At 38.5% G+C, this 14,775-nt stretch overlaps 1 protein-coding gene across 6 annotated transcripts in view; it reads right to left on the reverse strand.

Annotated features, from left to right (window-relative positions):
• Window positions 1-14,775, reverse strand: part of ARHGAP12 (Rho GTPase activating protein 12) — a 94,048-nt gene that overhangs the window by 69,116 nt on the left and 10,157 nt on the right. The gene's annotated exons all lie outside the window — the stretch shown is intronic.

Consider the following 14,775-nt stretch of genomic DNA (forward strand, 5'->3'; position numbering starts at 1 on the left):
TGGGCCTCTCACTGTTGTGGCCTCTCCCGTTGCGGAGCACAGGCTCCGGACGCGCAGGCGCAGCGGCCATGGCTCACGGGCCCAGCTGCTCCGTGGCGTGTGGGACCTTCCCGGACCGGGGCACGAACCCGTGTCCCCTGCATCGGCAGGCGGACTCTCAACCACTGCGCCACCAGGGAAGCCCTGGCTCCAGTTTTAAAAGAAGCCAATATAGACTAAGAGAATGACACTAGACTGGCAGTTTTTACATCAAATAAATTCCTTAACTAAAATCGCCACCACCTACACTACCAGAGCCATATTAGAATCTCCTACACAGCTCCTCCACGGTTACAGTAACGGCGCCTACACACTTCTACAAGGTTTCCGGCAATTCTCTGCAGGTACTTTTAACAACCCCCAAGGTCAGGGAATGTCCAATTAAAATTTTCTTATGGGAGATAATAGGGAAGCAACAGATATGATCCACTGTTCTACACAGGTATCCTGTACGCATTCATAAAGTAGGGCTCTATTAAAAGATATGCTCTTTGCTCACCATCAAATCCCCAGAACCTTGCACGATACAAGGTACACAGCTGGTGCTCAACAAATATTTACTGAATGCATGAATTATTTAATTATTCCATTAAATCTATAGTTATGGTTTTTGTTTTATTTTATTCTTTTCCATCAGTGTTTTCCTTTCTAAATAAAAAATGATTAAAATATTTAATATGTATGAAAAAAATCTAACAGTTCTATTAAAGCCGATAGTTCACAGTGGGTATTAAAAAACTATTGTTTAGTGGTGATTATTTTTTTTAATTAATTAATTAATTTTTTTTTTGGCTGTGTTGGGTCTTTGTTGCTGCGTGCAGGCTTTCTCTAGTTGCAGCGAGCGGGCTTCTCACTTCAGTGGCTTCTCTTGTTGCAGAGCATGGGCTTCAGTAGTTGTGTCACATGGGCTCAGTAGTTGTAACTCACAGGCTCTAGAGCACAGGCTCAGTAGTTGTGGCTCACAGGCTCTAGAGCGCAGGCTCAGTAGTTGTGGCTCTCGGGCTCTAGAACGCAGGCTCAGTAGTTGTGGCGCACGGGCTTAGTTGCTCCACGGCATGTGGGATCTTCCTGGACCAGGGCTTGAACCCGTGTCCCCTGCATTGGCAGGCGGGTTCTTAACCACTGCGCCAGCAGGGAAGCCCCTAGTGGTGACCATTTTGTAATGTATAGAAATATCAAGTCACTATGTTGTGCAACAGGAACTAACATAGTGCTGTAGGTCAATTATACTCCAAAAAACAAACTCATAGAAAAAGAGATCAGATTTGTGGTCACCAGAGGCAGGAAGAGGGTGCTGTGAGGAGAGGGCGAACCGGATGGAGGGGGTCAAAAGGCACAAACTTCCATCTATAAGATAAACAAGTAGTAGGGATGCAATGAACAGCATGGTTAATATAATTAATGCTGCTGTATGTTACCTATGAAAGTTAAGAGAGTAAGTCCTAAGAGTTCTCATCAAACTTTTTTTTTTCTTTTTTTTAATTTTGTATCTACATGAGGTGATGGATGTTCACTAAACTTACTGTGGTCATCATTTCATTATGTATGTAAGTCAAATCATTATGCTATACAGAAACATACACAGTGCTGTATGTCAACTGCATCTCGATACAACTGGAAGAGAAGAAAAAAACTACTGTTTAATTTGATGTGTCCAAACCTCTCTGAAATACAGGGAAGACACTGCAGATTCTATCTTCAAATATCCTGACTTATGGTCTCAGAAAAATGCTTATCCAGAAAACATAGCCTTACATCACTTCATGGAAAAGAACCAAATGTAGATACACATGTAAGTTTCTACATCAAATAACCACAGTAATTAAGTTCTACCTTTAATATTTTGATCAGATAGATAATTATATTTCTATGACATACATTCAGCCATTCACTTACTAAGTAAACTTTATTTCCTACATAATTAAAATAGGCTTTTGCTATTTTTCTTCTATTTTTAATTAAAATGTCAAAAATATATAGCTCTATGGATATGTTTGAGATCAAAGTAATAAGAGTATACCTACACATAAACATAGAAAACACTTAGCAGTATATTTGTGGACCAGACACTATTCTAAGAACTTATATAAATCCAACTAATCTTCATAAAAACCTATGACATAGGTACTACTATTATTCCCATTTTACAGATGGGGAAATAGTTCCAGAAAAGTTTGGGTACTTGACCAGGTTTGGACAACTAGAAAGTGATCGATCTAAACTTTGAACCCAGGCAATCTGGCTCTTTGCCTCTCTTATACTATGCTGCCTCTATACTTGATTAATGGGAAAAACTTTTATGAAAGTTATAATATTGAATTCTTAGAAAGAGTTATTAGTTATGAACTATAAAAAGTAAACCATACAAAAATTCATGTCTTCTTTGGAAGTACATTATAGACTAAATTGGAAAAACAAGAAAAGGGATTGTGCCAGTGAATAAAGTAAGATTTCTGTTTGACAACACAATGTTAATTAAGAAACGGAACTGAGAAGTCATACTCGTTAATGTCTTTTGATTTAACTAGAGCCTTTTATGCTCTCCTTCATTCACTTACTCATTCAAGAAATGTTCAATACATCCTGATAGACAGGATAGAAAAAAGTAACAGACAAATAAATCCCTGTCCTTGAGAGGCTTTGCAACTCAGGAATGAGAAGCAAGGCTCAAAGCAGTGAAGTGTATTTCCCAGACTTTACATCATAGGCTCTCCCCCCAAAACTGTATCACATCAGCTTTCCATAAGAACATTAAAACTGACAAAGGATTATCAAATATAACATATAAATGTAGTGACTAATGTCATGTTAAAAAAAAAAAAAACCTGCCTAAGAGAATAACATTATCCCTACAGGCTGAGAAACGGGAATAAATGCCCTGGGCCCACAGATACGTTACAAGAGGCCCAATATAGTACACAAAATACATAAAACACATACCCAAATAAACTGATTCTAACCCAATGTGCCAACTATGCATTTCTTAAAAATTTTTGCTTGCGTCCTTAGAATTTAGAAAATCTCTTTTGAACGGTCTCAAATAGAAACCCACAGAGTTTATAGAAACCCACAGAGTTTAGAACTGTCTTTTGTAAAATAAAATTTTACTTTAGCAATAAAAAAATACTACATAGCAATGAATATTTACTAAGCATATACTCTGTTTGAGGCACTTGACTCTCTCATGTCATTAGTGTCCTCAGCACCCAGGAGTTTCATGATTCCTCCCTCCTCACAAGGGAGTTGCTGAACCAAGATTTAAAACTAGGTCTGTTTGATTTCAAAGTCCAGGCTATTACTCACTACCTATACTGTCCCTACCAAGTACAAGTAACAGTAATCATATCTTACAGCTGTGTTTAATAAATACTCTATTAACACAGTGTAAAATATTTTCAAATTTAAGAACTGGCACATGGGCTTCCCTGGTGGCGCAGTGGTTGAGAGTCTGTCTGCCGATGCAGGGGACATGGTTCGTGCCCCGGTCCGGGAAGATCCCACATGCCGCGGAGCCATGGCCACTGAGCCTGCGCGTCCGGAGCCTGTGCTCCACAACGGGAGAGGCCACAACAGTGGGAGGCCCGCGTACCGCAAAAAATAAAATAAAATAAAACAGAAAAACACTAACAAGAAATATTAAGTGCTACGTTATTCCACTTTAATTTCATTTTGCCTATTTCCAGTGAAAGATTTGAGAATACTGTTCCGTAATTTCTAAATCATGCCCGTCACAGCAAAAGCAAGCAATAAATACTTACCTAAATAAATAATGCTCTCCTCTCCATGAGCACGGCAACCATTTAACGCAGTTCAGATTTAAAATATTACCTCCCACTCATCCCCAGAAGTACATTCTCACTTACACTCATCAGAACAAATGTTGTGACTTTTGGTTTGGTAAGTACGGCTGCCTCGCCATGACACTACCAAAATTCCAAGCTCAAAATGCTGCCAGCTCTCCAGCTAAGTTTGCAATGCAAAATAAAACAGGATGATTAACAGTGCGCAAGTGTGTTCCACTAGGAAACAGATTCCTTGATTCAATACCCCAAGTCACTGAGCACCTGTAAATATGGGACACTAGGTAATTTTAAGCAAAAAAAGAATTCTCAAGGTTCATTTCATGGTTCTTCAGTATGCTGAAGTAACAAAAAAAATCACAATCACTTGGGAACTATAAAATAACTGCCAAGACACACCCACCATTTTTTCTTTTAAATGACCTTCACATACATTTCTGCCTACAAGTGCCACACCTGTCTGCTCTCCCAGAGCCAGGGATGGGACACCCGCCCCAGCTCAACTGGTTTCCCAAAGAGACAGGGAGGATGAACTCCCCCCACTGACAACCTTCCACTAGATTACGTGCTTGGGTACTTATGAGATTCTAACTAACACAACTCTGGTCTTCATCTGTGGAGAAGCATTAGACAAAAAGATAAAAAAGGCCACGGGACTTCCCTGGTGGCACAGTGGTTAAGAATCCACCTGTCAGTACAGGGGACACGGGTTCGAGCTCTGGTCCAGGAAGATTCCCACATGCCGCGGAGCAACTAAGCCCGTGCGCCACTGAGCCTGCACTCTAGAGCCCATAAGCCACAGCTACTGAGCCCGCGCTCTAGAGCCTGCGAGCCACAACTACTGAAGCCCACGTGCCTAGAGCCCATGCTCTGCAACAAGAGAAGCCACCGCAATGAGAAGCCCGCACACCGCAACGAAGAGTAGCCCCTGCTCGCTGCAACTAGAGAAAGCCTGCGCTCAGCAACAAAGACCCAAAACAGCCACACACAAAAAATACATTTATATATATTAAAAAAAAAGAGATAAAGAAGGCCAGACATATGCTCTGGGCTCTCATTAAGAGGCCAAGAATTGATAAGTAAAATTCAGAGGATAGAGTCACCAAAATAAGTCCACATCCATAGGATTTTAAGTGAATGTCAGAATAATGAACACAGAGATAAAGAGATCACAGAGTAGGAGAAACAAGTGTTTTGGTTTAGATGTATTTTTTTTTAATCAGACAAAAAGAAAAGTAAACATATACATTAAAAAAAATTATAGTAATTAGAGCCTATCTAACCAAAACTGTTACCTGGAATTTTTCAACATTTTTTTAGCAGAATTAGACAAATGACACCTGACAGTACAATTATTTTTTTTCCCTCCAAAAGTAACACTGAGTATGTCCTGGAGACACTATGAACTAACAAATATATTATGTACTATACAGACAACTAATAGTAATAATAATGATGACTACAAACGTCTGATTCTTTGAAGGAAGGTTCAATAATCTTTCATACACTAGTTTTACTACTGCTGGAGAGCAGAGTGAAATACTCTAATCTATGAGCTCCTTAAAGGCAGAAACCAGACTAGACGTGGCATCTCTTCTAGCACATAGAAAACCTTTAACAGGTGGTGAATGAAACATAGATACTGGATATTCAATTAGGCAAATATTTCTATCCCCCAGAATAACTGATTGAGGTTTCAGTGCATTAAAAACTATATATTTATTTACTCCCTAAGACTCACATTAATTATCTCCTTGCCTGAACTTGCTTCAAATTTTAGTTCAACAAGCTAAACAGATAAAAGAAGAGAAATGGTGTTAATTCATCTTATATGAAAGTACTGAAAAACAGTCCCAGCACTGATTGAGGCGTCTCTCACTCTGCCTAAGGAAGAACAGATTCAGAAGGCAGACTTCCCCCCGTCCCAGCCCCTTTGATAAGCTTTCCATTTTCTAACTTCAGCACAAAAAAATATTTCAAACAGTCTGGCTACGGGAAATCTTCCTCTTTTCCATCCTTACTAGAGACACACTTCTTGTCATTTCTATTTTTGCATAGTCAAGGTTTTCAGATCTTGAAACTGAGTGTGTTCATGTTGTGCCCTCTTTATGGGGATGGGACTTTATGTATACTATATATAATTTTTTATATAAGTATGAACAATTTCTAATGCAAGAAATTTCCAACATTTTAATATTACTATAGTTCATAACACTGCATATATGCTTACAACAAAAAAATTAAATTTAATTCTATGTATTGTTAAAACACCACTGACTATATATGCCTACCAAATTAACTGATAATAGATTTTAACAAAGAATTCACCTCTCTAACTGAAATAGAGTTTAGCCAAAATGTCTCTGGCCAAATTTTAAAACATTTTACCAAAAAATGTTATCATCATCAAACGCTAAACCACTAACATACACCCTGAACCTATAAATAAAGGCATTAGATTCTAAGGAGAAGAATCTTGTGAGGCCTCAGTCAGATACTACTTTCCCTTAGCTAAATGCAGACCCTTTCACCAAAACAGCATTCTCAAACTTTTTGATCCCAGAGCCCCTTTACCCTCTTAAAAATTACCTGGGATACAAAAGAGCTTTTATTCCTGTTCAGTATCATATCTACTGATATTTAGTATTAGAAGTTAAAACTAAGAAATTTTTAAATTATTTGTTAAATTTATTTAAAAATAATGAACATGTTGCATGTTAATATGAATTATGTATTTAGAAAAATAATGATAGCCTCCCCCAAAAACATCAGTGAGGAAAACAGCACTGTCTCACAGTTTCAAATCTCCTCATTATCTGGATTCTCATACCTGCTTCCACATTAAATCTCTTGCAGTATGTTGTTCTGGCTGAAGCACATATAGAAAAAATGGTCTTATACAGACATGCAGACAATAAAAGGAGAATTATTTTAATAAGCTTTTCAGATAATTGTGGACATTCTTTAACATTTCTCCAAAACTCAATGAGTAGCAGTTTCTTAAAGATTAGTTGCAATGTGGAATCTAAAATCACATCAATTAACGATTTGTACTTTGTCACATTAAAATCCATTGGTCTATCTTGCCTCTGAATGACTCTTGTATCCATCATGCATTGGTCATTTGAAAACTATTAATTCACTGAGTTAGGCTTATCTTATTTTCCAAATGTTGGAACATTTCACTACACAGTATCAAAAACAAATAACAAATACAAAATCTTTAACATCACCACTGCTTTCATCAGGAAAGTCTTGAAATTGAAAAACTATAAGCTCACGGTGGCAGATACAAGTTTTCAAGATTCTAATTTTCACCTGAAAGCTTGATTTTTATCATTTGCAACAAAAATCAATTTTTTTTAAAGCAATGGCCTTACTTTGTTCATTTTTCAGAAAATGTCTAACAAATGCCCTGCTGTGAATAAGCAGTCTGTCAGTCACTCTTTCAAGTAAAATTGGGGTTCCATTAAAAAAGTAACTGGCTAAACTCACAACTCAATCAAACAAGGTTAGGGGACTTCCCTGGTGGTCCAGTGGTTAAGACTCCATGCTCCCAATGCAGGGGGCCTGGGTTCAAACCCTGGTCGGGAACTAGATCCCACATGCATGCTGCAACTAAGAGTTCACATGCCACAACTAAGGAGCCTGTGAGCTGCAACAAGGAGCCCACGTACAGCAACTAAGAAGCCCACGCCTGCCGCAACTAAGACTCAGCACAACCAAATAAATAAATATTTTTTAAAAATCAAACAAGGTCAGAATTTTGATATAATTATTTTTAACTGTTTTTTGTTTGTTTGTTTTTGCGGTACGCGGACAGGTAGTATTCAACCATAGGTTACGGAAAGAGGGCTTCAGAAGTCAAGCATCTTGTAGAAAGGCTCCGAGACACAAATTTCTCTGGTTTAGAAGCCTAGTCCTTTCCCTCTCCCTTTAATGTACCAAGTTACATTCATGATTCTCCAGAAATGTGAGCTCAAGTGTTGTTATAACACGTTTCAAAATAACTGTTGTGATAAAATTGTTCAAGGAGTCATCCTGAGTTTAAACCATCTGTCTGGCATTTACTGAAGCAATTGCTAAAGATATTCTATGCATACAGATGAGATTTTTCTCAACAAAAATGCAAAAATGTTTTCACATCTGTTGTTTTTGTTGATATGTCACCTAGATTAGCAAATTCTTTCCTAGGAAGGAAACAGGGTGAAAACACAGAACATTTTTAATGAACACATTTTTAAATGAGTCTTAAAATTATGCCATCTTTCCAACCATCTTTTTCTACTGCTACTCTATGACAATCATACTAAAATTATGCATGTGTGTATACATACATACACACGCATGCACATATGCACACATACATGCGCAATACACATGCACACATGCGTGTGTACATACACATGCATACACACATGCACACGCATACATACACATGCCTACATACATATGTACACACGTGTGTACAGATACATACACACATCCATACAAATGCACATGCATGCATGCATGCATACATACATCTAAAGAGACAGAGAGAGAAATTTCCAGTATCTCAAGTCAACTGACACTGTGACTTTAATCTTTAAACACGTCTAAGACTTAAAATCACAAACTGGAAATTTCACGCATTAAAGTCCATCAGAACTGGTCTACAGAAGTGAAGAAATTTATATGCGATTGATGTTACACAGTATCTACGAATTCTAAAACATAAAGAATACACTCATTCCATATTCCAAAAGATAGATATATTCCAATGTGTAGCAAATAATTGTGCCATATGAACACATATTGTTTTGACTGCCTAGCAAGCCTTCGTTTCAGGTGCGAGCACCACCGCAGCCCTTTCTTTGGTTATCTGCCCTCCCCCGAATGCTGGGACTCTGGTGGTACTGCCAATCATACTACCCTGCACACCTCACACCTTCTTTGTGATGGGCTGGCAATAAATACAGTGCTGACACATCAGAGTGCTCAACCTACCTACCAGAGGAATTGGTCCAGAGACAAGCACAAGACTTAATTAAGCTAAGGTGAGCCGTCCCTGCAAAGGATTTCACATACGAACTTCAGGTCTTTCTTCTGGATCTAACTGTGATGATAGAAGCGTGGAGCAGTCAGCAGCTACAACCTGTACATTAGGGTTCTCCAGAGAAACAGATACAAGAAGAGATGTATAGACAGACAGACAGACAGACAGATATAGAAAAAGATTTATTTTAAGGAATTGGCTCATGCAATGGTGAAGGCTTGGCAAGTCCAAAATCTACAGAGCAGTCTGGCAGGCTGGAGACGAAGGGAAACATAGCAGTTCAAGTTCAAGAGCGGTCTGGTGGCAGAATTCCTTCTTACCAAGGGGAGGTTCTATTCTCTGTTCTATTAAGGCCTCCAACCGATTGGATGAGGCCCACCCACATAATGGAGGACAACATGCTTTACTCAAGGTCCGCCAATTTACATGTTAATCTCATCCAAAAAACACCTTCACAGAAACATCCAGAATAATGTTTGACCAAGTATCTGGACACCATGGTCCAGCCAAGCTGACACCTAAAATTAACCATCACAAGTTCACCTCTTATCAACTGTAGACATATGTTAAGCATATTAAGTTGCTTATTTTTTTAAATCAGTATTGCCTTCATTATACAGATTCTTTATTATTTGTTGTCAGAAGTTTGCTGGCAGAAATGGGTAGGATACAGTCTTTGGCTTTAAAGACTACAATCTGAAGAGAGTGGGACATGCACAAAGGGAATATTACTTTGCTCTTTCAACGCTGGACTAGAATCAGTCTGATAACTCTGTCCTGGCCAGCTCTTCCCCTGGCCTTCATGGCACTAGATAACTGACCTGGCACAGAATGGGTGTGAAGTGGGAAGACCTCAGAAGACGACGATATGGTCGACAACTATTATTTGCCTGCCTGGCACCTCTCCCTTATTCTGGGAACAGCACGTCTGCTACTTCTGTAGGGGATCTGTTTCTACTCAAATTCCAACTACGCAGTTTGGGTATATGATCCAACCGTGCCCCTGGTCATAAGCATAAGCATAACCCAAGCCAAGCCAATTCCTTCTCCAAGATTTTCTGAATTAGAACTAAGGGAGGAAAAATAGATGCTCTAAATAGATGCTCTAATAGAAAAACTAAGGACGTGACCCTAGCACTTGCCAGCAACTTGTCTACAGCCATGTGGAAGAAGTCTGTTTGGAAGAATGACAGAGTCATGGAAGGGGAACGAGAGATAAGAGAGAAAGGATAAAAGGAATCCTGACAGTGAGAAGGCCTTAGTTCCAATCACCCCTAATGCCTACATGAATAAACCCTTCCTCTAGTTTGGTTACATGAGCCAGTAAATTCCCTTTTGCCTAAACTAGGCACAGTTGGGTTTCTACCACTAAGTCCTGACTAACAGACAGGAATTAAAGCAGAAAAGGGTAAAATAAAGCCAAGTGCATCTAGAATCATGAGGCAGAAGGACAGGTCAAGTTTATAAGAAAGGTAAAGAAGAGACCAACTTGTCTTAGAAAAGGAAAAGGTGAGAAAAGGGCAGGAAAAAGGTGAAAGAGAAGTGGATGTAAAGAGTTTTATGTGGATTGTGAGCCCAGTGGTACCATATGCATGAATACACATGCAGGCATTTTCTTGAAAAGATGGTCTACGGCTGTCACTAGATCCTCGGAAAGGAGCCTGATAAACAGATCGATGGTAAATTAAAGCAGGCTCTTGATTCCAGGAGGAAGTTAATGATAGATGATAAAGCATTTACTTTCTAATATCGAGAGTTTCTGAGAAAAGACCCGCAGCAGTTAGAATAAGGTGCTCTTCTCATGGAGAAGAGAAGGCATGCCAAAGAGAGTAAGAGCAGTCATCCTAAGAGATCTCGATTAATTCTGCCTTCAGGTTTGACCCAAATGTAATTTCAAGCAGATCTAGCTCCTCTCCCAAATTTCCATCTAATTAGACATTTATGCCTAAATTTCCTTAAAGAAGATTTATCAATTTTCACTCCATAATTACTTTGCCCAGAACTTTCACTTTAAGAATCTGGGTTTCTGGATACCTTGAAATTAGAGCAAAATTTGATGTAAATGTGCATTTCTTGAGAGAGGAGTTTGCATTTTTCACCAAATTCTGATTGCATTTTTCATCAAATTGTATTTTTCATATAAATCCTGTGACTTTATAAATATGTACGTAGTCAATCAAATAAAATCAAAACAACTTTTATTCTTTCCTGTTTTGATTTAGTAGAAAGATTTGAGAAGAAGATGATCCTAGAAAGCAGAAACAGAAGATAGTTTCCCAAATGCTATTCAGAGGAGGAAAACACAAAGAAAGGAAAGCTAAAGGACACTGTAGTTGAAAAACTTCGTAAGTTTGCCTAAATATGGCTGTCTTTATTTACAGCTGATTATAAAGGAAAAAGTCAAACTAACAAAACTACCCAAAAGAGCACTGCTGATCTCATCACTCCCAGGGATGTCACGAATTAAAATATTACTGAAATAAGATTCAATCTTAATACAAACAACTCTCCATATGTGGCGATGATGACCATTTCTGCAGATCATCAGAACCCTTTTCTTTACTTCCCACTACCCCTTTAGTACTTTATATGCTCAAGCAAAGGACAGTCCAAGAACTGGAATGGAACTAAAATGCCAAGCAACTACTAAGGTAAGTTTAAAGAATAAAAAATAGATTAACGAGGGGAGAGAGAAAAACTATTTTATTATTCCACCTACAGATCTCACATCAATACATTTCCTGTTCAACACAGGCAGAGATTATTAAGGGCTTACTATAAATATGTTCGATTTCATGTACATCTATTCTTATATTGAGTCTTTTATTATTTATTTTAGCTATTTAAATGAAATGTCAGTTCCAGTTTACCAGCTTTTTCGCTTTTGTCTTCTAATGATTAAGTCACCAGATACACCTATCTTGATTGTCTCAAAACAGTCAACTGTTTTAACTAATTTTTCAGGAGTCAAATACTGTTAATACTAGATTATGCATTCTGGGCAGGGGGATATAGAAAATGCAGAATCTGACAGTAATTTGGCTAGCCAGGCTTCGAAAGCAAAGCCACTAAATATACCTGCCAGTTGCTTTGATTAAGTAGATCTGCCACCCATGAGACTGCCTTTCCGAAATTAGGTAGAGATATTAATCACTCCAGTTTCTGTGCAAAAAAATATACCACCAATTCTACTAATAATTATTATCAAAAGGAATACAAAGTTCACCTTCACACTCAAATAAGTAAAGGTACAGCTTTCTACTTTATAAAAACATTTAAAAATAATTTTGAAAATTGTTTAAAAATCCACAAACCACTTAAAATGTTCATCTCCTATGATTCAAGGTCTAAGAAAGATTTTAGTGATTTTTAATATATATATATAAACTTAAAACGTCAAGTTTTAGAAAACTAAGGGTTCTGAAAGAGCAGTGAAACCCTTAACCATACTGTGCCTGGGCATTCTAATCTCTAAGACTGCCAGCAACTATAAGACTTGGAGAGAACAGAACTAGTATCGTGCTTGGGGCTTCCCTGTGCCAGACACACAAGGAGTTCCACACACAGTATTTCATTAAATATAACAACAATTCTCAGTTCACTTTTAGAGGTAAGAAAACTGAGGCTCAGCAATTAGGGGACTTGCCCACGGACATACAGCTACACAGCAGCAGATCCCAAATCTTAAAAGCCACATCTGTCCTAACTCAAGTTCAGAAACCACATTGCCCTAAATTTAAAAAGTAAAATAGGGCTTCCCTGGTGGTGCAGTGGTTAAGAATCCGCCTGCTAATGCAGGGGACACGGGTTTGAGCCCTGGTCTGGGAAGATCCCACATGCCGCCGAGCAATTAAGCCTTGCACCACAACTACTGAGCCTGCGCTCTAGAGCCCGCGAGCCACAACTACTGAGCCTGCGCTCTAGAGCCCGCGAGCCACAACTACTGAGCCTGCGTGCCACAACTACTGAGCCCTGTGCTATAACTACTGAAGCCCGTGCACCTAGAGCCCGTGTTCTGCAATGAGAAGCCACAGCAGTGAGAAGCCGGCGCACTGCAAGGAAGAGTAACCCCCGCTCGACGCAACTAAAGAAAGCCCGGGAGCAGCAACGAAGACCCAACGCAGCCAAAAATAAATATAAACAAATAAATAAATTTACTAAAAAAAAGAGAGAGACATAATTTGAGAGCAAATCACAAAAGACAACAACAACAAAAAAGTAAAATAAACAATACCAGCACTGAAGAGACAATTCCAACTGCTCTGAAATAAGACACTGAACTTCATCCATACTTTACCAAAGAAAATCATGATATAAATGCTGAAGATTAGGTTTTCAGACAAATTCACTAAAACTTATTCAAGCCATTATATAGCATAAGCCATCAGCACCCAAATCTCCTAAAATTCCTAATTTGGGAGCTGCTCTAAGCAATAAAGAAATTAAACAGGAAGTTGTGGTGAGTCTGAGCAGGTGGCAAAGCAGCATTTCAGAGAATTTTAAGGAAGCTAAGTAATGACTCCACGCATTCCAGCAGCAGGGCAGGGGAGGACTTCACAAAAGGGTCTACCAACAGTGAGCGAGGATCTGGACGAAAGGGAACATTATTACCTGTCGCTATACAAAGCTAATTTATGTCTGTTTTTAGATTCAGCACCATCTTTGTGGGAACAGATTTAGGAAAATCTCTAACAAACACTGAAACCTTTTGTACCTAATCCTGAATTAACCAGAAAATCCAATTAGCCTGAAAAATTACACCTCTCAGCATTCTTCTTTGTTTAATAAATATTCTGTTTGCATAAAAGATATTTTGAGGGGCTTCCCTGGTGGCGCAGTGGTTGAGAGTCGCCTGCCGATGCAGGGGACACGGGTTCGTGCCCCGGTCTGGGAGGATCCTGCGTGCCGCGGAGCGGCTGGGCCCGTGAGCCGTGGCCGCTGAGCCTGCGCGTCCGGAGCCTGTGCGCCGCAACGGGAGAGGCCACAGCAGTGAGAGGCCCGCGTACCGCAAAAAAAAATTAAAAAAATAAATAAATAAAAAATTTTAAAAAATTAAAAAAATTAAAAAAAAATAAAAGATATTTTGAAAATACTCCGTATGGTGAAACTGCACATACAGTATGGTTCTTTCTTTGTAAATACACAGATATATTTATGATTGTATAATTAAAATCTGTATTTTTAAATACAATAAACATCTGTATTAACAGTCCACATAATATGGGAATAAAGAGTAAAAGAAATATTTAAATATTTTTCAGTTAGAAACAAAACTTCAATCTATAAAAAATTACCGAACTGATTTTGTGAACCTAGTGTACTATGATAACACCTAGAAATGTTGATGAATTGTTCCATATATAAAATTTTCCAGATGAATTTAATATTAGATTGCAAATGCCAGAAATACATTCGTTTAGCACTGTCAATGAAGAAACTCTTTCTATAAATATATCTGCCAATATAAAAAAGCTAGTATAGGACATAAACATTTCTAGATTCATAGTCATCATAAACATTCGTATCGTATTTTTAAAATAACATGCTTCTCAGCTCTACAGTATTTGGGCCTTCTTCCTAAAGCCATCACTTCTTCCGGCATCCTGTCAGCCTCACAGACGAAGGTCTACCATCTCGACTTCCCAGCTTTAGACCTCACTTTCTAACTACAGGGAACCGGGAAACTTGACACTCAAGGCTGGTAAGACACACATATTAAAGGAATATTAACGAGATCATGAGAGAAAAACAGGGCATCAGGAGCAAAGCGTATAATTTTTAAGGCTGTTCTAAGGTCTGGAGCTCGGAACTAACACTGATTTTTCAGTTTCATCTTCATATCAACCATTAGTATAAACTTTGAAATGATCTAAAAACTTGCTCTGATGAAGACCCTGC

Source organism: Lipotes vexillifer, unplaced genomic scaffold (assembly GCF_000442215.2).
Source record: "Lipotes vexillifer unplaced genomic scaffold, Lipotes_vexillifer_v1.1 scaffold229, whole genome shotgun sequence".
In the NCBI taxonomy this organism is placed as follows: Eukaryota; Metazoa; Chordata; class Mammalia; order Artiodactyla; family Lipotidae; genus Lipotes; species Lipotes vexillifer.